Raw genomic sequence first — 25368 nt, forward strand, 5'->3', positions numbered from 1 at the left:
AACATAGGAAACATGTGCAAAGCTTACCATACTTTCCCAGGATCCAGAAAGGCTGACTGTGAAATAGGGCGAGTGAGCCTGAGAGAGCTGTAGTGGCAGCCAATGGGCCCTTACCCAGAGAGACTGATCCTCATATAATGATTTAGTGGGATCCCATGGCCGGAGTCACAGGCATCCTGGACTACTCCTCCATCATCCTGGACTAATCCTCCATCATCCTGACTACTCCTCCATCATCCTGGACTAATCCTCCATCATCCTGGACTACTCCTCCACCATCCTGGACTACTCCTCCACCATCCTGACTACTACTCCATCATCCGGGACTACTCCTCCACCATCCTGGACTAATCCTCCATCATCCTGGACTACTCCTCCATCATCCTGGACTAATCCTCCATCATCCTGACTACTCCTCCATCATCCTGGACTACTCCTCCACCATCCTGGACTACTCCTCCATCATCCTGGACTACTCCTCCATCATCCTGACTACTCCTCCATCATCCTGGACTAATCCTCCATCATCCTGACTACTCCTCCATCATCCTAGACTACTCCTCCATCATCCTGGACTACTCCTCCACCATCCTGACTACTCCTCCATCATCCTGGACTAATCTTCCATCATCCTGGACTACTCCTCCATCATCCTGGACTACTCCTCCACCATCCTGACTACTCCTCCACCATCCTGACTACTCCTCCATCATCCTGGACTACTCCTCCATCATCCTGGACTACTCCTCCATCATCCTGGACTACTCCTCCACCATCCTGACTACTCCTCCATCATCCTGGACTACTCCTCCATCATCCTGGACTACTCCTCCATCATCCTGGACTACTCCTCCATCATCCTGGACTACTCCTCCACCATCCTGGACTACTCCTCCACCATCCTGGACTACTCCTCCACCATCCTGGACTACTCCTCCACCATCCTGGACTACTCCTCCATCATCCTGGACTACTCCTCCATCATCCTGGACTACTCCTCCATCATCCTGGACTACTCCTCCACCATCTTGGACTACTCCTGCATCCACATGCAGAGGTGTACACAGTAATACTGCCCCCAGTGGCTGGGCTGATATTAGCAGTCTCTGTGTTGGGGTGTACACAGTAATACTGCCCCCAGTGGCTGGGCTGATATTAGCAGTCCCTGTGTTGGGTGTACTCAGTAATACTGCCCCCAGTGGCTGGGCTGATATTAGCAGTCTCTGTGTTGGGGTGTACACAGTAATACTGCCCCCCAGTGGCTGGGCTGATATTAGCAGTCTCTGTGTTGGGGTGTACTCAGTAATACTGCCCCCAGTGGCTGGGCTGATATTAGCAGTCCCTGTGTTGGGGTGTACTCAGTAATACTGCCCCCCAGTGGCTGGGCTGATATTAGCAGTCTCTGTGTTGGGGTGTACTCAGTAATACTGCCCCCCAGTGGCTGGGCTGATATTAGCAGTCTCTGTGTTGGGGTGTACACAGTAATACTGCCCCCCAGTGGCTGAGCTGATATTAGCAGTCTCTGTGTTGGGGTGTACTCAGTAATACTGCCCCCAGTGGCTGGGCTGATATTAGCAGTCTCTGTGTTGGGGTGTACACAGTAATACTGCCCCCAGTGGCTGGGCTGATATTAGCAGTCTCTGTGTTGGGGTGTACTCAGTAATACTGCCCCCCAGTGGCTGGGCTGATATTAGCAGTCTCTGTGTTGGGTGTACTCAGTAATACTGCCCCCCAGTGGCTGGGCTGATATTAGCAGTCTCTGTGTTGGGTGTACTCAGTAATACTGCCCCCCAGTGGCTGGGCTGATAGCAGATTCTAGTCTCTGGTGCTATGACTGCGGCAGGCTTGCTGGGAGTTGTAGTTCTGTATAACCTGCTGGTAACCAAACAATGACATAATATATTAATGCAGAGCCCGGGGCGTGAGATGGGCACAGATTATAGCAGCGTGCGCTCTGTCTGGCGGTCACACCCGGATTGTTCCGTACTTTGTGCTCGCCCTTCGCCCGCTCACATGTAGCCGCACACTATAATAGGGAATACTGTGTACAGCACATGGCATCCATATACCGCCGGATGTAGTATATAGTGATCAGATATACCTGTGTATGGGGTGGATGTAGTATATAGTGATCAGATATACCTGTGTATGGGGTGGATGTAGTATATAGTGATCAGATATACCTGTGTATGGGCGGATGTAGTATATAGTGATCAGATATACCTGTGTATGGGCGGATGTAGTATATAGTGATCAGATATACCTGTGTATGGGGTGGATGTAGTATATAGTGATCAGATATACCTGTGTATGGGCGGATGTAGTATATAGTGATCAGATATACCTGTGTATGGGCGGATGTAGTATATAGTGATCAGATATACCTGTGTATGGCCGGATGTAGTATATAGTGATCAGATATACCTGTGTATGGGCGGATGTAGTATATAGTGATCAGATATACCTGTGTATGGGGTGGATGTAGTATATAGTGATCAGATATACCTGTGTATGGGCGGATGTAGTATATAGTGATCAGATATACCTGTGTATGGGCGGATGTAGTATATAGTGATCAGATATACCTGTGTATGGGCGGATGTAGTATATAGTGATCAGATATACCTGTGTATGGGGTGGATGTAGTATATAGTGATCAGATATACCTGTGTATGGGGTGGATGTAGTATATAGTGATCAGATATACCTGTGTATGGGGTGGATGTAGTATATAGTGATCAGATATACCTGTGTATGGGGTGGATGTAGTATATAGTGATCAGATATACCTGTGTATGGGGTGGATGTAGTATATAGTGATCAGATATACCTGTGTATGGGCGGATGTAGTATATAGTGATCAGATATACCTGTGTATGGGGTGGATGTAGTATATAGTGATCAGATATACCTGTGTATGGGGTGGATGTAGTATATAGTGATCAGATATACCTGTGTATGGGGTGGATGTAGTATATAGTGATCAGATATACCTGTGTATGGGGTGGATGTAGTATATAGTGATCAGATATACCTGTGTATGGGGTGGATGTAGTATATAGTGATCAGATATACCTGTGTATGGGCGGATGTAGTATATAGTGATCAGATATACCTGTGTATGGGCGGATGTAGTATATAATGATCAGATATACCTGTGTATGGGGTGGATGTAGTATATAGTGATCAGATATACCTGTGTATGGGGTGGATGTAGTATATAGTGATCAGATATACCTGTGTATGGGCGGATGTAGTATATAGCGATCAGATATACCTGTGTATGGGCGGATGTAGTATATAGTGATCAGATATACCTGTGTATGGGGTGGATGTAGTATATAGTGATCAGATATACCTGTGTATGGGGTGGATGTAGTATATAGTGATCAGATATACCTGTGTATGGGGTGGATGTAGTATATAATGATCAGATATACCTGTGTATGGGGTGGATGTAGTATATAGTGATCAGATATACCTGTGTATGGGGTGGATGTAGTATATAGTGATCAGATATACCTGTGTATGGCCGGATGTAGTATATAGTGATCAGATATACCTGTGTATGGGGTGGATGTAGTATATAATGATCAGATATACCTGTGTATGGGGTGGATGTAGTATATAGTGATCAGATATACCTGTGTATGGGGTGGATGTAGTATATAGTGATCAGATATACCTGTGTATGGGCGGATGTAGTATATAGTGATCAGATATACCTGTGTATGGGCGGATGTAGTATATAGTGATCAGATATACCTGTGTATGGCCGGATGTAGTATATAGTGATCAGATATACCTGTGTATGGGCGGATGTAGTATATAGTGATCAGATATACCTGTGTATGGGCGGATGTAGTATATAGTGATCAGATATACCTGTGTATGGGCGGATGTAGTATATAGTGATCAGATATACCTGTGTATGGGCGGATGTAGTATATAGTGATCAGATATACCTGTGTATGGGCGGATGTAGTATATAGTGATCAGATATACCTGTGTATGGGCGGATGTAGTATATAGTGATCTCCGTCACATTCCTGCATATTAATGAGGCTGATTACTTAATGGGGTTATTAGTAGTCACTTCGGAGGAAGCTGTCGGGCCGGTATCTGAGCTCCGGTGATTCACCTCATAACTCGCTCCCCATCAGTGTCAGACTGAACGCGGAGAGCACGGTGCGAGGATGGCGGCCGCTCGCTGCTGTATGATCTACATCAGAGGTCAGTGTATATGTCCTGTTATATCATCTTATATTACACCATTATACTGTATACAGCATTACTGTACAGTAGTATATATAATCACACCATATATTACACTACACATTATACTATATACATTATATTACACTGCAGTATACTATATACATCACCCCATATATTACACTGCAGTATACTATATACATCACCCCATATATTACACTGCAGTATACTATATACATCACCCCATATATTACACTGCAGTATACTATATACATCACCCCGTATATTACAGTACAGTATACTATATACATCACCCCGTATATTACAGTACAGTATACTATATACATCACCCCGTATATTACAGTACAGTATACTATATACATCACCCCGTATATTACAGTACAGTATACTATATACATCACCCCGTATATTACAGTACAGTATACTATATACATCACCCCGTATATTACAGTACAGTATACTATATACATCACCCCGTATATTACAGTACAGTATACTATATACATCACCCCGTATATTACAGTACAGTATACTATATACATCACCCCGTATATTACAGTACAGTATACTATATACATCACCCCGTATATTACAGTACAGTATACTATATACATCACCCCGTATATTACAGTACAGTATACTATATACATCACCCCGTATATTACAGTACAGTATACTATATACATCACCCCGTATATTACAGTACAGTATACTATATACATCACCCCGTATATTACAGTACAGTATACTATATACATCACCCCGTATATTACAGTACAGTATACTATATACATCACCCCGTATATTACACTACAGTATACTATATACATCACACCGTATATTACAGTACAGTATACTATATACATCACCCCGTATATTACAGTACAGTATACTATATACATCACCCCGTATATTACACTACAGTATACTATATACATCACACCGTATATTACAGTACAGTATACTATATACATCACACCGTATATTACAGTACAGTATACTATATACATCACCCCGTATATTACACTACAGTATACTCTATACATCACCCCATATATTACAGTACAGTATACTATATACATCACCCCATATATTACAGTACAGTATACTATATACATCACCCCATATATTACAGTACAGTATACTATATACATCACCCCGTATATTACAGTACAGTATACTATATACATCACCCCGTATATTACAGTACAGTATACTATATACATCACCCCGTATATTACAGTACAGTATACTATATACATCACCCCATATATTACAGTACAGTATACTATATACATCACCCCATATATTACAGTACAGTATACTATATACATCACCCCATATATTACAGTACAGTATACTATATACATCACCCCATATATTACAGTACAGTATACTATATACATCACCCCGTATATTACAGTACAGTATACTATATACATCACCCCATATATTACAGTACAGTATACTCTATACATCACACCGTATATTACAGTACAGTATACTATATACATCACCCCGTATATTACAGTACAGTATACTATATACATCACCCCGTATATTACAGTACAGTATACTATATACATCACCCCGTATATTACAGTACAGTATACTCTATACATCACCCCGTATATTACAGTACAGTATACTCTATACATCACCCCATATATTACAGTACAGTATACTATATGCATCACATTGCATGCTGGGACTTGTGGTGTCACCAGGGTGCGGGGCCCGCAGGGTCTTGTGCCTTTGGAGCAGATCAGGATTCCGCGAGCAGCCGGTCTGACCAAATAGCTGAGATTAACCGGAAAATATAAACCAAGACCAGAAAAACAAGAACCCGATGGAAGTGTCAGGAAAGTCCCCGAATTCTCATCTGCAAGATCCCTGCTTACTGTCACTGACTAGAAATCTCCTTGTTTACATCCAAAGACCCGTCCTGAGCGGCCACTGCTCACAGCTGAGGCTTTGTTACAGTCCAGTCTAGACAATGCTCTGTGAGCTCACATCATGGACTCCAGACTGATACACTGTAACAAACCATCAGGACAGACATTTGTATTGCAATGTATAGATCTCACAGAGGATTCTCCGGTGCCGGGTTCACACCCACGTTCAGGTTTCCATTCTTTGGGTTTGATTGAGGACCCAAAAAACAGAAACCCTATCCGCTTAAAAAGCAGAAAGCCCATGGACCCCATGATGGATCGGCCTGAAATCTGCAGACCTTTCTCTCTGCGTATATTATGTGGAATGGGGGAGGGAATCCCCGAGCGGTCGCACAACGCTAGTGTAGCCTGAGCTGATACACTGTAGCATATCCTCAGCTTCTTGGTCGGGATAGCTTGTGATCTTCTAGATGTTCTCATTCAGTGACAGCAGGCAGAGATCTTGAAGATGGTGAAGGATTGAAGCCCAATGTCAGGTAGCTGCAGAGCTTATCGTGACACAGTGATGGGGCCTCATATACACCACGCTGGCCCTTTAATATGGCGGCACTGAACGACCTCCTGTGTACGCTTTGACCTTTGCTGGCAGTGTATGGGTTAATCCCTTTACTGATGATGATACAAAACATTTCCAGGATTGAGCGCAGCCCCGGAGGCAGAAAATTCTGCTCAATAACCCGCCTGCGCAAAAAGAGATCCATGTGTCATCTGGTGTCTGGGAATCACCCGAGAAATCTCCCATCATGCACAGCAGCAGTGACCGTCACAGTATCAGGAGACAATGAGAGTAGTAGTGATAAGATCTGGTGTGAGCTGTATCTAATCCTCTCCTGTGTGATACTGTATACTGAGCTGTATCTAATCCTCTCCTGTGTGATACTGTATACTGAGCTGTATCTAATCCTATCCTGTGTGATACTGTATACTGAGCTGTATCTAATCCTATCCTGTGTGATACTGTATACTGAGCCGTGTATCTAATCCTATCCTGTGTGATACTGTATACTGAGCTGTGTATCTAATCCTATCCTGTGTGATACTGTATACTGAGCTGTATCTAATCCTCTCCTGTGTGATACTGTATACTGAGCTGTATCTAATCCTATCCTGTGTGATACTGTATACTGAGCTGTGTATCTAATCCTATCCTGTGTGATACTGTATACTGAGCGGTGTATCTAATCCTATCCTGTGTGATACTGTATACTGAGCTGTATCTAATCCTATCCTGTGTGATACTGTATACTGAGCCGTGTATCTAATCCTATCCTGTGTGATACTGTATACTGAGCTGTATCTAATCCTATCCTGTGTGATACTGTATACTGAGCTGTATCTAATCCTATCCTGTGTGATACTGTATACTGAGCTGTGTATCTAATCCTATCCTGTGTGATACTGTATACTGAGCTGTATCTAATCCTATCCTGTGTGATACTGTATACTGAGCTGTGTATCTAATCCTATCCTGTGTGATACTGTATACTGAGCTGTATCTAATCCTATCCTGTGTGATACTGTATACTGAGCTGTGTATCTAATCCTATCCTGTGTGATACTGTATACTGAGCCGTGTATCTAATCCTATCCTGTGTGATACTGTATACTGAGCTGTGTATCTAATCCTATCCTGTGTGATACTGTATACTGAGCCGTGTATCTAATCCTATCCTGTGTGATACTGTATACTGAGCTGTGTATCTAATCCTATCCTGTGTGATACTGTATACTGAGCCGTGTATCTAATCCTATCCTGTGTGATACTGTATACTGAGCTGTATCTAATCCTATCCTGTGTGATACAGTATACTGAGCTGTGTATCTAATCCTATCCTGTGTGATACTGTATACTGAGCCGTGTATCTAATCCTATCCTGTGTGATACTGTATACTGAGCTGTATCTAATCCTATCCTGTGTGATACTGTATACTGAGCTGTGTATCTAATCCTATCCCGTGTGATACTGTATACTGAGCTGTGTATCTAATCCTATCCCGTGTGATACAGTATACTGAGCTGTGTATCTAATCCTATCCTGTGTGATACTGTATACTGAGCCGTGTATCTAATCCTATCCTGTGTGATACTGTATACTGAGCCGTGTATCTAATCCTATCCTGTGTGATACTGTATACTGAGCTGTGTATCTAATCCTATCCTGTGTGATACTGTATACTGACCGTGTATCTAATCCTATCCTGTGTGATACTGTATACTGAGCTGTGTATCTAATCCTATCCTGTGTGATACTGTATACTGAGCTGTATCTAATCCTATCCTGTGTGATACTGTATACTGAGCTGTGTATCTAATCCTATCCTGTGTGATACTGTATACTGAGCCGTGTATCTAATCCTCTCCTGTGTGATACTGTATACTGAGCTGTGTATCTAATCCTATCCTGTGTGATACTGTATACTGAGCTGTGTATCTAATCCTATCCTGTGTGATACTGTATACTGAGCTGTATCTAATCCTATCCTGTGTGATACTGTATACTGAGCTGTGTATCTAATCCTATCCTGTGTGATACTGTATACTGAGCCGTGTATCTAATCCTCTCCTGTGTGATACTGTATACTGAGCTGTGTATCTAATCCTATCCTGTGTGATACTGTATACTGAGCTGTGTATCTAATCCTATCCTGTGTGATACTGTATACTGAGTGGTGTGTCTAATCCTATCCTGTGTGATACTGTATACTGAGCTGTGTATCTAATCCTATCCTGTGTGATACTGTATACTGAGCTGTGTATCTAATCCTATCCTGTGTGATACTGTATACTGAGCTGTGTATCTAATCCTATCCTGTGTGATACTGTATACTGAGCTGTGTATCTAATCCTATCCTGTGTGATACTGTATACTGAGCTGTGTATCTAATCCTATCCTGTGTGATACTGTATACTGAGCGGTGTATCTAATCCTATCCTGTGTGATACTGTATACTGAGCTGTGTATCTAATCCTATCCTGTGTGATACTGTATACTGAGCTGTGTATCTAATCCTATCCTGTGTGATACTGTATACTGAGCTGTGTATCTAATCCTATCCTGTGTGATACTGTATACTGAGCTGTGTATCTAATCCTATCCTGTGTGATACTGTATACTGAGCTGTGTATCTAATCCTATCCTGTGTGATACTGTATACTGAGCGGTGTATCTAATCCTATCCTGTGTGATACTGTATACTGAGCTGTATCTAATCCTATCCTGTGTGATACTGTATACTGAGCTGTGTATCTAATCCTCTCCTGTGTGATACTGTATACTGAGCTGTGTATCTAATCCTATCCTGTGTGATACTGTATACTGAGCTGTATCTAATCCTATCCTGTGTGATACTGTATACTGAGCTGTATCTAATCCTATCCTGTGTGATACTGTATACTGAGCTGTATCTAATCCTATGATGTATGGCGCAGTGCGTGTACATGGGATTATGTGACTATAATCTCTTTCCTGCTGTAAATCCAGATTACGGGTTATACTCACCCCAGTGATGTCAGTGAGGATTCTGTGGATTCGGCGCTGTCATGATCACCGCACAGTTACCGCTGACACCCGTCTGACAACCTCGCTGTGCTGTGCTCCATCCTCCTCTCCCGCACACATTCACCATTCAGGGCTCTAGAGAAGCCAGTGAATAAACTGTGGGTGTCATGGCTGACTCTTTGTTATCCACCCAGCTTTCCTGTGCCTGAGCAGGTGGAACTAGACAGAAGAGGAATGGAGCTGGGATTAGACTAATTCATTGCAGGAGTGAAAAATTCTAGAATGTATAACTGTAGAAGGTTCCTGTATATATGTACAGTCTAGTGTATAGGTAGCTGTGATATATCTGGACGTTCTCCTGTATCTGTAGATGTGATATATCTGGACGTTCTCCTGTATCTGTAGCTGTGATATATCTGGACGTTCTCCTGTAGCTGTAGATGTGATATATCTGGACGTTCTCCTGTAGCTGTAGCTGTGATATATCTGGACGTTCTCCTGTAGCTGTAGCTGTGATATATCTGGACGTTCTCCTGTATCTGTAGATGTGATATATCTGGACGTTCTCCTGTATCTGTAGATGTGATATATCTGGACGTTCTCCTGTAGCTGTAGCTGTGATATATCTGGACGTTCTCCTGTAGCTGTAGCTGTGATATATCTGGACGTTCTCCTGTATCTGTAGCTGTGATATATCTGGACGTTCTCCTGTATCTGTAGATGTGATATATCTGGACGTTCTCCTGTATCTGTAGATGTGATATATCTGGACGTTCTCCGGTAGCTTTGATATCTGGACGTTCTCCTGTATCTATAGATGTGATATATCTGGACGTTCTCCTGTAGCTGTAGCTGTGATATATCTGGACGTTCTCCTGTATCTATAGATGTGATATATCTGGACGTTCTCCTGTAGCTGTAGCGGTGATATATCTGGACGTTCTCCTGTATCTATAGATGTGGTATATCTGGACGTTCTCCTGTATCTATAGATGTGATATATCTGGACGTTCTTCTGTATCTGTAGATGTGATATATCTGGACGTTCTCCTGTATCTGTAGCTGTGATATATCTGGACGTTCTCCTGTATCTGTAGATGTGATATATCTGGACGTTCTCTGGTAGCTTTGATATCTGGACGTTCTCCTGTATCTATAGATGTGATATATCTGGACGTTCTCCTGTATCTGTAGCTGTGATATATCTGGACGTTCTCCTGTATCTATAGATGTGATATATCTGGACGTTCTCCTGTATCTGTAGCTGTGATATATCTGGACGTTCTCCTGTATCTATAGCTGTGATATATCTGGACGTTCTTCTGTATCTGTAGATGTGATATATCTGGACGTTCTGCTGTATCTATAGATGTGATATATCTGGACGTTCTTCTGTATCTATAGATGTGATATATCTGGACGTTCTCCTGTATCTATAGATGTGATATATCTGGACGTTCTTCTGTATCTGTAGATGTGATATATCTGGACGTTCTCCTGTATCTGTAGCTGTGATATATCTGGACGTTCTCCGGTAGATGTGATATATCTGGACGTTCTCCTGTAGCTGTGATATATCTGGACGTTCTCCTGTATCTGTAGATGTGATATATCTGGACGTTCTCCTGTATCTATAGATGTGATATATCTGGACGTTCTCCTGTATCGGTAGATGTGATATATCTGGACGTTCTCCTGTATCTGTAGCTGTGATATATCTGGACGTTCTCCTGTATCTGTAGCTGTGATATATCTGGACGTTCTCCTGTATCTATAGATGTGATATATCTGGACGTTCTTCTGTATCTGTAGATGTGATATATCTGGACGTTCTTCTGTATCTGTAGATGTGATATATCTGGACGCTCTCCTGTATCTGTAGCTGTGATATATCTGGACGTTCTCCTGTATCTGTAGCTGTGATATATCTGGACGTTCTCCTGTATCTGTAGATGTGATATATCTGGACGTTCTCCTGTATCTGTAGATGTGATATATCTGGATGTTCTCCTGTATCTATAGATGTGATATATCTGGACGTTCTCCGGTAGATGTGATATATCTGGACGTTCTCCGGTAGATGTGATATATCTGGATGTTCTCCTGTATCTGTAGCTGTGATATATCTGGACGTTCTCCTGTATCTGTAGCTGTGATATATCTGGACGTTCTCCTGTATCTGTAGATGTGATATATCTGGACGTTCTCCTTTATCTGTAGCTGTGATATATCTGGACGTTCTCCTGTAGATGTGATATATCTGGACGTTCTCCTGTATCTGTAGCTGTGATATATCTGGACGTTCTCCTGTATCTGTAGATGTGATATATCTGGACGTTCTCCTGTATCTATAGATGTGATATATCTGGACGTTCTTCTGTATCTGTAGATGTGATATATCTGGACGTTCTCCTGTATCTGTAGCTGTGATATATCTGGACGTTCTCCGGTAGATGTGATATATCTGGACGTTCTCCTGTAGCTGTGATATATCTGGATGTTCTCCTGTATCTGTAGCTGTGATATATCTGGACGTTCTCCGGTAGATGTGATATATCTGGACGTTCTCCTGTAGCTGTGATATATCTGGATGTTCTCCTGTATCTGTAGATGTGATATATCTGGACGTTCTCCTGTATCTATAGATGTGATATATCTGGACGTTCTCCTGTATCTATAGATGTGATATATCTGGACGTTCTCCTGTATCTATAGATGTGATATATCTGGACGTTCTCCTGTAGCTGTAGCTGTGATATATCTGGACGTTCTCCTGTAGCTGTAGCTGTGATATATCTGGACGTTCTCCTGTATCTGTAGCTGTGATATATCTGGACGTTCTCCTGTATCTATAGATGTGATATATCTGGACGTTCTCCTGTAGATGTGATATATCTGGACGTTCTCCTGTATCTATAGATGTGATATATCTGGACGTTCTCCTGTATCTGTAGCTGTGATATATCTGGACGTTCTCCGGTAGCTTTGATATCTGGACGTTCTCCTGTAGCTGTGATATATCTGGACGTTCTCCTGTAGCTGTGATATATCTGGACGTTCTCCTGTATCTATAGATGTGATATATCTGGACGTTCTCCTGTAGATGTGATATATCTGGACGTTCTCCTGTATCTATAGATGTGATATATCTGGACGTTCTCCTGTAGCTGTAGCTGTGATATATCTGGACGTTCTCCTGTATCTATAGATGTGATATATCTGGACGTTCTCCTGTAGCTGTAGCTGTGATATATCTGGACGTTCTCCTGTATCTGTAGATGTGATATATCTGGACGTTCTCCTGTATCTGTAGCTGTGATATATCTGGACGTTCTCCTGTATCTGTAGCTGTGATATATCTGGACGTTCTCCTGTATCTGTAGCTGTGATATATCTGGACGTTCTCCTGTATCTGTAGCTGTGATATATCTGGATGTTCTCCTGTATCTGTAGCTGTGATATATCTGGACGTTCTCCGGTAGCTTTGATATCTGGACGTTCTCCTGTATCTATAGATGTGATATATCTGGACGTTCTCCTTTATCTGTAGCTGTGATATATCTGGACGTTCTCCTGTATCTGTAGCTGTGATATATCTGGACGTTCTCCTGTATCTATAGATGTGATATATCTGGACGTTCTCCTGTAGATGTGATATATCTGGACGTTCTCCTGTATCTATAGATGTGATATATCTGGACGTTCTCCTGTAGCTGTAGCTGTGATATATCTGGACGTTCTCCTGTATCTATAGATGTGATATATCTGGACGTTCTCCTGTATCTGTAGCTGTGATGTATCTGGACGTTCTCCTGTATCTGTAGCTGTGATATATCTGGACGTTCTCCTGTATCTGTAGCTGTGATATATCTGGACGTTCTCCGGTAGCTTTGATATCTGGACGTTCTCCTGTATCTGTAGCTGTGATATATCTGGACGTTCTCCGGTAGCTTTGATATCTGGACGTTCTCCTGTATCTATAGATGTGATATATCTGGACGTTCTCCTTTATCTGTAGCTGTGATATATCTGGACGTTCTCCTGTAGCTGTATCTGTGATATATCTGGACGTTCTCCTGTATCTGTAGCTGTGATATATCTGGACGTTCTCCTGTAGATGTGATATATCTGGATGTTCTCCTGTATCTGTAGCTGTGATATATCTGGACGTTCTCCTGTATCTGTAGCTGTGATTGTCACGGGATGGTTAGAGTCCGGCAATAGGCAATGTGTAATATATATTTCATGTGGAATGTATTCTCTAACCTGTTATATACATCAATGTGTAGTTGGCTGATTCGGGTCTAGTGTGTTAGCACATTGTATGCAAATACCTCTAACTAGGGAGGACCAGTGAGGACAATGGGTGGAGATAATCTGATCAGTGTCTCCAAGAAGATGTTGGATGGTGCATTGTCCATAGGAGACAGGGAGTCTGCTCTCCTTGGTATAGGTGAGGGGGGAAGGATCTGTGACTCAGCCCTTCCCACCCCCAGATATAGGAAGTAACAGTTTAGTATATAGTTGTAGCTGGAGTTAGTATGTGTTAGCCGGCCTGTGCACAGCTCTGCAGAGAGCCAGGATTTAGTTACAGGACCAAGGAGCCAAAGCTATCATTGGATTGTGACTTCTGTGGACTTATTGTTATTACGGTTGATGTGACCGCCGCCGGCTACTTTGTGGATTACAATAAATTGCTGTTGTCTCCCGACCTCTTGCGTCCATGTTGATTCAAGATATCCTCCGGAGGAAGACGTATACCTTTGCTCCGTGACAACTGGTTGGCAGCGGTGGGATCAACAGCGGACAGCGAGATGGACTACAGCAGCCCAGCGATTAATGGAGCCACAACCTCAGAATACAGGAACTGGACTATGGCAAGTCTACAAGTAAGGGCCCGGGAACTAAACCTGAGTTACCAGGGAAGAACGAAAGAGCAACTGATCGAGGCACTGGAGGAGATGACCCTGCAAAGCGACCATGAGGAGGGCTGCCCCCAGGAGACTGGAGAGATACGGGAGTGGCAGGTACAGACCCAAAAGAGCAGATGGGTTGTTTTGTATGAGGAGGAATTGGCAGTGCTGGGGCTAGGAGCAACTGCAGAGCAAAGGAGTAGAGCATTACAGAGGGCTCAGGAAACGGAGAAGGAGGAACAGAGAATGGCGCATGAAAAGGAAAGAATGGCGCATGAAATGCGAATGGCTGAGATAACTATGAGGAATTATAATCAAACGTCGACCCCCAGCCCAACAGTGAGAGAACCACCATATGTCTCCCATAAACACTTCAAGACCTTTGATGAAGCGGCTGGGGATGTTGATGGATATTTTCAGGACTTCGAACACCAGTGCCACCTGATGGAAGTCCCAGAGAAGGATTGGGTCCGGTATCTGGTGGGGCACCTACGAGATGGGGCTGCGGAAGCTCTCAGAGCCATGGACCCTAGTGATCAGCGGGACTATGAGGCCATTAAAAGAGCGGTGCAGAAGTATTATGCAGTCACTCCAGAGACCTACCGAGTTCAGTTCCGCTCTTTGTCTTACAATGGGGGAAGCTCCTTCCACATGTTCGCCCACAAGTTGAAGCAAGCATGCAAGCGCTGGCTAGAAGGAGAGGAGGCTGTCACAGTCGATAAGATCCTCCAAGTCATACTTAAGGAACAGTTCTTTTCCCAGTGCCCCGCTGAGATCCGTGAGTGGGTGCTGGAACGGAACCCAGCCACAGTGGAGCAAGCTGCTTCTCTTGCAGATGAGGGCCTGACCATCAAGCCGCAGTGGAAGAGGTTGTTTGCAGAGGAGCGGAAAACTACCACAGTCCGCCAGACACCCTTCAGCCAGCCACCCACCTTTCGTGTCCGGCCTCAGGATTACAATTCCCCCTCTACCCCTGTCCCAGCCCATCGGCCTCCAGCTATGAACAACCCTGTCCCTAGACAACGACCTACTGGAAGAATGCTAGAGCGCAGATGTTTTGGGTGCGGGCGGCCTGGACATTTGCAAGCTAGTTGCCCTGCTAACATGGGGGCACGGGCCACCGGGGCATCCCGGCCTATTCACTACCTGGGAACCACCCCTAGGACAGAAAGTTTGGCCCCATTTCCAGATGACTCCATGAATGACCCATCTGTTCCACCTCCAGGGGTCTATGGGATTCAGCCTTCCACCACACATCCCGCAAACCTTCAGCGGAAGCACTTGCAGGAGGTCCTACTGGATGGCCGAACAGTTGTTGGATTCCGGGACTCGGGAGCTTTCCTAACGGTAGCGGACCCCCGAGTGGTTCGACCCGAGGCCCTAGAGGAGGGCCCTGGCATTTCTATCAAGTTGGCAGGGGGTACTCAAAGACGTATTCCTAAAGCTACCGTGGAACTCGACTATGGTTATGGACCAAAACGATGCACAATTGGTGTGATGAGCGGGCTGCCGGCCGATGTTCTGTTAGGCAACGATGTTGGAAATCTACAGTGCCACTTTGTGGGAGCAGTGACCCGAAGCCAAGCTCAGAGAGACGCCAACATGGATCCACCGGATTTTCTGCCAGATGCCAGCCCTTCAAACCTACAACTTTACCATTCAGTACCGCCGAGGGAACCAACACCAGAACGCAGATGGGTTATCCCGGCAGGAGGACATATGAGCTATAGAGACTGATGTGCATTCCCCAATTTACCTGTGTAGGCCAATTGTGTCATGCACATGTTTTGAGAGGGGGAGGGGTTGTCACGGGATGGTTAGAGTCCGGCAATAGGCAATGTGTAATATATATTTCATGTGGAATGTATTCTCTAACCTGTTATATACATCAATGTGTAGTTGGCTGATTAGGGTCTAGTGTGTTAGCACATTGTATGCAAATACCTCTAACTAGTGAGGACAATGGGTGGAGATAATCTGATCGGTGTCTCCAAGAAGATGTTGGATGGTGCATTGTCCATAGTAGACAGGGAGTCTGCTCTCCTTGGTATAGGTGAGGGGGGAAGGATCTGTGACTCAGCCCTCCCCCCCCCCCCCCCCACAGATATAGGTGTAACAGTTTTAGTATATAGTATATAGCTAGCAGTTAGTATGTGTTAGCCGGCCTGTGCACAGCTCTACAGAGAGCCAGGATTTAGTTACAGGACCAAGGAACCAAAGCTATCATTGGATTGTGACTTCTGTGGACTTATTGTTATTACGGTTGATGTGACCGCCGCCGGCTACTAACTTTGTGGATTACAATAAATTGCTGTTGTCTCCCGACCTCTTGCGTCCGTGTTGATTCAAAAGACCATCCGGAGAAAGACCTTTCTCCGGACCTTTGCTCCGTGACAGTGATATATCTGGACGTTCTCCTGTATCTGTAGATGTGATATATCTGGACGTTCTCCTGTATCTGTAGATGTGATATATCTGGACTTTCTCCTGTATCTGTAGCTGTGATATATCTGGACGTTCTCCTGTATCTGTAGATGTGATATATCTGGACGTTCTTCTGTATCTGTAGATGTGATATATCTGGACGTTCTTCTGTATCTGTAGATGTGATATATCTGGACGTTCTCCTTTATCTGTAGCTGTGATATATCTGGACGTTCTCCTGTAGATGTGATATATCTGGACGTTCTCCTGTATCTGTAGCTGTGATATATCTGGACGTTCTCCTGTATCTGTAGCTGTGATATATCTGGACGTTCTCCTGTATCTGTAGATGTGATATATCTGGACGTTCTCCTGTAGATGTGATATATCTGGACGTTCTCCTGTAGATGTGATATATCTGGACGTTCTCCTGTATCTGTAGCTGTGATATATCTGGACGTTCTCCGGTAGATGTGATATATCTGGACGTTCTCCTGTATCTGTAGATGTGATATATCTGGACGTTCTCCTGTATCTATAGATGTGATATATCTGGACGTTCTCCTGTATCTATAGATGTGATATATCTGGACGTTCTCCTGTATCTATAGATGTGATATATCTGGACGTTCTTCTGTATCTGTAGATGTGATATATCTGGACGTTCTCCTGTATCTGTAGATGTGATATATCTGGACGTTCTCCTGTATCTGTAGCTGTGATATATCTGGACGTTCTCCTGTATCTATAGATGTGATATATCTGGACGTTCTCCGGTAGATGTGATATATCTGGACGTTCTCCTGTATCTGTAGCTGTGATATATCTGGACGTTCTCCTGTATCTGTAGATGTGATATATCTGGACGTTCTCCTGTATCTGTAGATGTGATATATCTGGACGTTCTCCTGTATCTATAGATGTGATATATCTGGACGTTCTTCTGTATCTGTAGATGTGATATATCTGGACGTTCTCCTGTATCTGTAGATGTGATATATCTGGATGTTCTCCTGTATCTGTAGCTGTGATATATCTGGACGTTCTCCTGTATCTGTAGATGTGATATATCTGGACGTTCTCCTGTATCTGTAGATGTGATATATCTGGACGTTCTCCTGTATCTGTAGATGTGATATATCTGGACGTTCTCCTGTATCTATAGATGTGATATATCTGGACGTTCTCCTGTATCTATAGATGTGATATATCTGGACGTTCTCCTGTATGTGTAGCTGTGATATATCTGGACGTTCTCCTGTATCTGTAGATGTGATATATCTGGACGTTCTCCTGTATCTGTAGATGTGATATATCTGGACGTTCTCCTGTATCTGTAGATGTGATATATCTGGATGTTCTCCTGTATCTGTAGATGTGATATATCTGGACGTTCTCCTGTATCTGTAGCTGTGATATATCTGGACGTTCTCCGGTAGATGTGATATATCTGGACGTTCTCCTGTATCTATAGATGTGATATATCTGGACGTTCTCCTGTATCTGTAGCTGTGATATATCTGGACGTTCTCCGGTAGATGTGATATATCTGGACGTTCTCCTGTATCTATAGATGTGATATATCTGGACGTTCTCCTGTATCTATAGATGTGATATATCTGGATGTTCTCCTGTATCTATAGATGTGATATATCTGGACGTTCTTCTGTATCTGTAGATGTGATATATCTGGACGTTCTCCTGTATCTATAGATGTGATATATCTGGACGTTCTTCTGTATCTGTAGATGTGATATATCTGGACGTTCTCCTGTATCTGTAGCTGTGATATATCTGGACGTTCTCCTGTAGATGTGATATATCTGGATGTTCTACTGTATCTGTAGATGTGATATATCTGGACGTTCTCCTGTAGATGTGATATATCTGGATGTTCTCCTGTAGATGTGATATATCTGGATGTTCTCCTGTATCTGTAGCTGTGATATATCTGGATGTTCTCCTGTATCTGTAGATGTGATATATCTGGATGTTCTCCTGTATCTGTAGCTGTGATATATCTGGACGTTCTCCTGTATCTATAGATGTGATATATCTGGACGTTCTCCTGTATCTGTAGCTTTGATATATCTGGACGTTCTCCTGTATCTGTAGCTGTGATATATCTGGACGTTCTCCGGTAGATGTGATATATCTGGACGTTCTCCTGTATCTATAGATGTGATATATCTGGACGTTCTCCTTTATCTGTAGCTGTGATATATCTGGACGTTCTCCTGTATCTATAGATGTCATATATCTGGACGTTCTCCTTTATCTGTAGCTGTGATATATCTTTACGTTCTCCGGTAGCTTTGATATCTGGACGTTCTCCTGTATCTGTAGATGTGATATATCTGGACGTTCTCCTGTATCTGTAGATGTGATATATCTGGACGTTCTCCGGTAGCTTTGATATCTGGACGTTCTCCTGTATCTGTAGATGTGATATATCTGGACGTTCTCCTGTATCTGTAAATGTGATATATCTGGACGTTCTCCTGTATCTGTAGATGTGATATATCTGGACGTTCTCCTGTATCTGTAGATGTGATATATCTGGACGTTCTCCTGTATCTGTAGATGTGATATATCTGGACGTTCTCCTGTATCTGTAGCTGTGATATATCTGGACGTTCTCCTGTATCTGTAGATGTGATATATCTGGACGTTCTCCGGTAGATGTGATATATCTGGACGTTCTCCTGTATCTGTAGATGTGATATATCTGGACGTTCTCCTTTATCTGTAGCTGTGATATATCTGGACGTTCTCCTGTATCTATAGATGTCATATATCTGGACGTTCTCCTTTATCTGTAGCTGTGATATATCTGGACGTTCTCCGGTAGCTTTGATATCTGGACGTTCTCCTGTATCTGTAGCTGTGATATATCTGGATGTTCTCCGGTAGCTTTGATATCTGGACGTTCTCCTGTATCTATAGATGTGATATATCTGGACGTTCTCCTGTATCTGTAGATGTGATATATCTGGACGTTCTCCTGTATCTGTAGATGTGATATATCTGGACGTTCTCCTGTATCTGTAGCTGTGATATATCTGGACGTTCTCCTGTATCTGTAGATGTGATATATCTGGACGTTCTCCTGTATCTGTAGATGTGATATATCTGGACGTTCTCCTGTATCTGTAGCTGTGATATATCTGGACGTTCTCCTGTATCTGTAGATGTGATATATCTGGACGTTCTCCTGTATCTGTAGATGTGATATATCTGGACGTTCTCCTGTATCTGTAGATGTGATATATCTGGACGTTCTCCGGTATATGTGATATATCTGGACGTTCTCCTGTATCTGTAGATGTGATATATCTGGACGTTCTCCTGTATCTGTAGCTGTGATATATCTGGACGTTCTCCTGTATCTGTAGATGTGATATATCTGGACGTTCTCCTGTATCTGTAGATGTGATATATCTGGACGTTCTCCTGTATCTGTAGATGTGATATATCTGGACGTTCTCCGGTATATGTGATATATCTGGACGTTCTCCTGTATCTGTAGATGTGATATATCTGGACGTTCTCCTGTATCTATAGATGTGATATATCTGGACGTTCTCCGGTAGATGTGATATATCTGGACATTCTCCTGTATCTATAGCTGTGATATATCTGGACGTTCTCCTGTATCTGTAGATGTGATATATCTGGACGTTCTCCGGTAGATGTGATATATCTGGACGTTCTCCTGTATCTGTAGATGTGATATATCTGGACGTTCTCCTGTATCTATAGATGTGATATATCTGGACATTCTCCTGTATCTATAGATGTGATATATCTGGACGTTCTCCTGTATCTGTAGCTGTGATATATCTGGACGTTCTCCTGTATCTGTAGCTGTCATATATCTGGACGTTCTCCTGTATCTGTAGATGTGATATATCTGGACGTTCTCCGGTAGATGTGATATATCTGGACGTTCTCCTGTATCTGTAGATGTGATATATCTGGACGTTCTCCTGTATCTGTAGATGTGATATATCTGGACGTTCTCCGGTAGATGTGATATATCTGGACGTTCTCCTGTATCTGTAGCTGTGATATATCTGGACGTTCTCCTTTATCTATAGATGTGATATATCTGGACGTTCTCCTGTAGATGTGATATATCTGGACGTTCTCCTGTATCTGTAGCTGTCATATATCTGGACGTTCTCCTGTATCTGTAGCTGTGATATATCTGGACGTTCTTCTGTATCTATAGATGTGATATATCTGGACATTCTCCTGTATCTATAGCTGTGATATATCTGGACGTTCTCCTGTATCTGTAGATGTGATATATCTGGACGTTCTCCGGTAGATGTGATATATCTGGACGTTCTCCTGTATCTGTAGATGTGATATATCTGGACGTTCTCCTGTATCTATAGATGTGATATATCTGGACGTTCTCCTGTATCTGTAGCTGTGATATATCTGGACGTTCTCCTGTATCTGTAGCTGTCATATATCTGGACGTTCTCCTGTATCTGTCATATATCTGGACGTTCTTCTGTATCTATAGATGTGATATATCTGGACATTCTCCTGTATCTATAGATGTGATATATCTGGACGTTCTCCTGTATCTGTAGCTGTGATATATCTGGACGTTCTCCTGTATCTGTATCTGTGATATATCTGGACGTTCTCCTGTATCTGTAGCTGTGATATATCTGGACGTTCTCCTGTATCTATAGATGTGATATATCTGGACGTTCTCCTGTATCTATAGATGTGATATATCTGGACGTTCTCCTGTATCTGTAGCTGTGATATATCTGGACGTTCTCCTGTATCTGTAGATGTGATATATCTGGACGTTCTCCTGTATCTGTAGCTGTGATATATCTGGACGTTCTCCTGTATCTATAGATGTGATATATCTGGATGTTCTCCTATATCTGTAGATGTGATATATCTGGATGTTCTCCTGTATCTATAGATGTGATATATCTGGACGTTCTCCTGTATCTGTAGCTGTGATATATCTGGACGTTCTCCTGTATCTGTAGCTGTGATATATCTGGACGTTCTCCTGTAGCTGTAGCTGTGATATATCTGGACGTTCTCCTGTATCTATAGATGTGATATATCTGGACGTTCTCCTGTAGCTGTAGCTGTGATATATCTGGACGTTCTCCTGTATCTATAGATGTCATATATCTGGACGTTCTCCTGTATCTGTAGCTGTGATATGTGTAGCTGTATCTATAGATGTGATATATCTGGACGTTCTCCTGTAGATGTGATATATCTGGACGTTCTCCTGTATCTATAGATGTGATATATCTGGACGTTCTCCTGTATCTGTAGCTTTGATATATCTGGACGTTCTCCTGTATCTGTAGCTGTGATATATCTGGACGTTCTCCGGTAGATGTGATATATCTGGACGTTCTCCTGTATCTATAGATGTGATATATCTGGACGTTCTCCTTTATCTGTAGCTGTGATATATCTGGACGTTCTCCTGTATCTATAGATGTCATATATCTGGACGTTCTCCTTTATCTGTAGCTGTGATATATCTTTACGTTCTCCGGTAGCTTTGATATCTGGACGTTCTCCTGTATCTGTAGATGTGATATATCTGGACGTTCTCCTGTATCTGTAGATGTGATATATCTGGACGTTCTCCGGTAGCTTTGATATCTGGACGTTCTCCTGTATCTGTAGATGTGATATATCTGGACGTTCTCCTGTATCTGTAAATGTGATATATCTGGACGTTCTCCTGTATCTGTAGATGTGATATATCTGGACGTTCTCCTGTATCTGTAGATGTGATATATCTGGACGTTCTCCTGTATCTGTAGATGTGATATATCTGGACGTTCTCCTGTATCTGTAGCTGTGATATATCTGGACGTTCTCCTGTATCTGTAGATGTGATATATCTGGACGTTCTCCGGTAGATGTGATATATCTGGACGTTCTCCTTTATCTGTAGCTGTGATATATCTGGACGTTCTCCTGTATCTATAGATGTCATATATCTGGACGTTCTCCTTTATCTGTAGCTGTGATATATCTGGACGTTCTCCGGTAGCTTTGATATCTGGACGTTTTCCTGTATCTATAGATGTGATATATCTGGACGTTCTCCTGTATCTGTAGATGTGATATATCTGGACGTTCTCCTGTATCTGTAGATGTGATATATCTGGACGTTCTCCTGTATCTGTAGCTGTGATATATCTGGACGTTCTCCTGTATCTGTAGATGTGATATATCTGGACGTTCTCCTGTATCTGTAGATGTGATATATCTGGACGTTCTCCTGTATCTGTAGATGTGATATATCTGGACGTTCTCCTGTATCTGTAGATGTGATATATCTGGACGTTCTCCGGTATATGTGATATATCTGGACGTTCTCCTGTATCTGTAGATGTGATATATCTGGACGTTCTCCTGTATCTGTAGATGTGATATATCTGGACGTTCTCCGGTATATGTGATATATCTGGACGTTCTCCTGTATCTGTAGATGTGATATATCTGGACGTTCTCCTGTATCTATAGATGTGATATATCTGGACGTTCTCCGGTAGATGTGATATATCTGGACGTTCTCCTGTATCTGTAGCTGTGATATATCTGGACGTTCTCCTGTATCTATAGATGTGATATATCTGGACGTTCTCCTGTAGATGTGATATATCTGGACGTTCTCCTGTATCTGTAGCTGTCATATATCTGGACGTTCTCCTGTATCTGTAGCTGTGATATATCTGGACGTTCTTCTGTATCTATAGATGTGATATATCTGGACATTCTCCTGTATCTATAGCTGTGATATATCTGGACGTTCTCCTGTATCTGTAGATGTGATATATCTGGACGTTCTCCGGTAGATGTGATATATCTGGACGTTCTCCTGTATCTGTAGATGTGATATATCTGGACGTTCTCCGGTAGATGTGATATATCTGGACGTTCTCCTGTATCTGTAGATGTGATATATCTGGACGTTCTCCTGTAGCTGTAGCTGTGATATATCTGGACGTTCTCCTGTATCTATAGATGTGATATATCTGGACGTTCTCCGGTAGCTTTGATATCTGGACGTTCTCCTGTATCGATAGATGTGATATATCTGGACGTTCTCCTGTATCTGTAGCTGTGATATATCTGGACGTTCTCCTGTATCTGTAGCTGTGATATATCTGGATGTTCTCCTGTATCTGTAGATGTGATATATCTGGACGTTCTCCTGTATCTGTAGATGTGATATATCTGGACGTTCTCCGGTAGCTTTGCTATCTGGACGTTCTCCTGTATCTGTAGCTGTGATATATCTGGACGTTCTCCGGTAGCTTTGATATCTGGACGTTCTCCTGTATCTGTAGATGTGATATATCTGGACGTTCTCCTGTATCTATAGCTGTGATATATCTGGACGTTCTCCTGTATCTATAGATGTGATATATCTGGACGTTCTCCTGTATCTATAGCTGTGATATATCTGGACGTTCTCCGGTATCTGTAGATGTGATATATCTGGACGTTCTCCTGTATCTGTAGCTGTGATATATCTGGACGTTCTCCGGTAGCTTTGATATCTGGACGTTCTCCTGTATCTGTAGCTGTGATATATCTGGACGTTCTCCTGTATCTGTAGCTGTGATATATCTGGACGTTCTCCGGTAGCTTTGATATCTGGACGTTCTCCTGTATCTGTAGATGTGATATATCTGGACGTTCTCCTGTATGTATAGATGTGGTATTTCTGGACGTTCTCCGGTAGCTGTGATATCTGGATATATAGAAGACCGCTATATGTTCTTGGGGTGGCCGTCCCTCTGTAGGACATTGCAGTCTTGCTCTTATAAGGAGAACATAAAACCCTTTTTCCTCAGATGGTCCTTACACAGGTCGCCATTGCTGTCCCTTATCTCTTTCCCCGGGGGGCGCTGTACAATGGGTCTTCTCTGATCATACAGGGGCCGGGAGCGGCTCTATTTGGGGTCAGTAAGAATGATACTCACTGTATACATGTAGAGGGGGTATGGACATATGAGAGTGCAGGCGCCCATGGAGAGTGTCCGCACTACACCATGAGATCTATAGGGGCATTTCTTCTCCATGTACTGTATATGCCCAATACATCACCCAATGATATATATACAATGGACTCCCCACCTGTCACCTATAGATATATATACATTGCATTTCCACAGCGTCCTTAGCAATCAGTCTCTTGTGCAGATCGTAAGACAGTCGCCATCTGTGAAGTGACGGCAGATCCTGAAGGGTTAATCCCACTGGCCGTGGATATCATTAATGTGCTGTGACCTCATTCTTTGTCCCTGCAGCTTATCA

The 25368-nt window shown here is 42.8% G+C and overlaps 1 protein-coding gene across 6 annotated transcripts in view; it reads left to right on the forward strand.

Annotated features, from left to right (window-relative positions):
• The window catches only part of KALRN (kalirin RhoGEF kinase), a 311247-nt gene that overhangs the window by 218809 nt on the left and 67070 nt on the right, over positions 1-25368 (forward strand). The window lies entirely within an intron of this gene.

This window comes from Leptodactylus fuscus, chromosome 8 (genome assembly GCF_031893055.1).
Source record: "Leptodactylus fuscus isolate aLepFus1 chromosome 8, aLepFus1.hap2, whole genome shotgun sequence".
NCBI lineage: Eukaryota > Metazoa > Chordata > Amphibia > Anura > Leptodactylidae > Leptodactylus > Leptodactylus fuscus.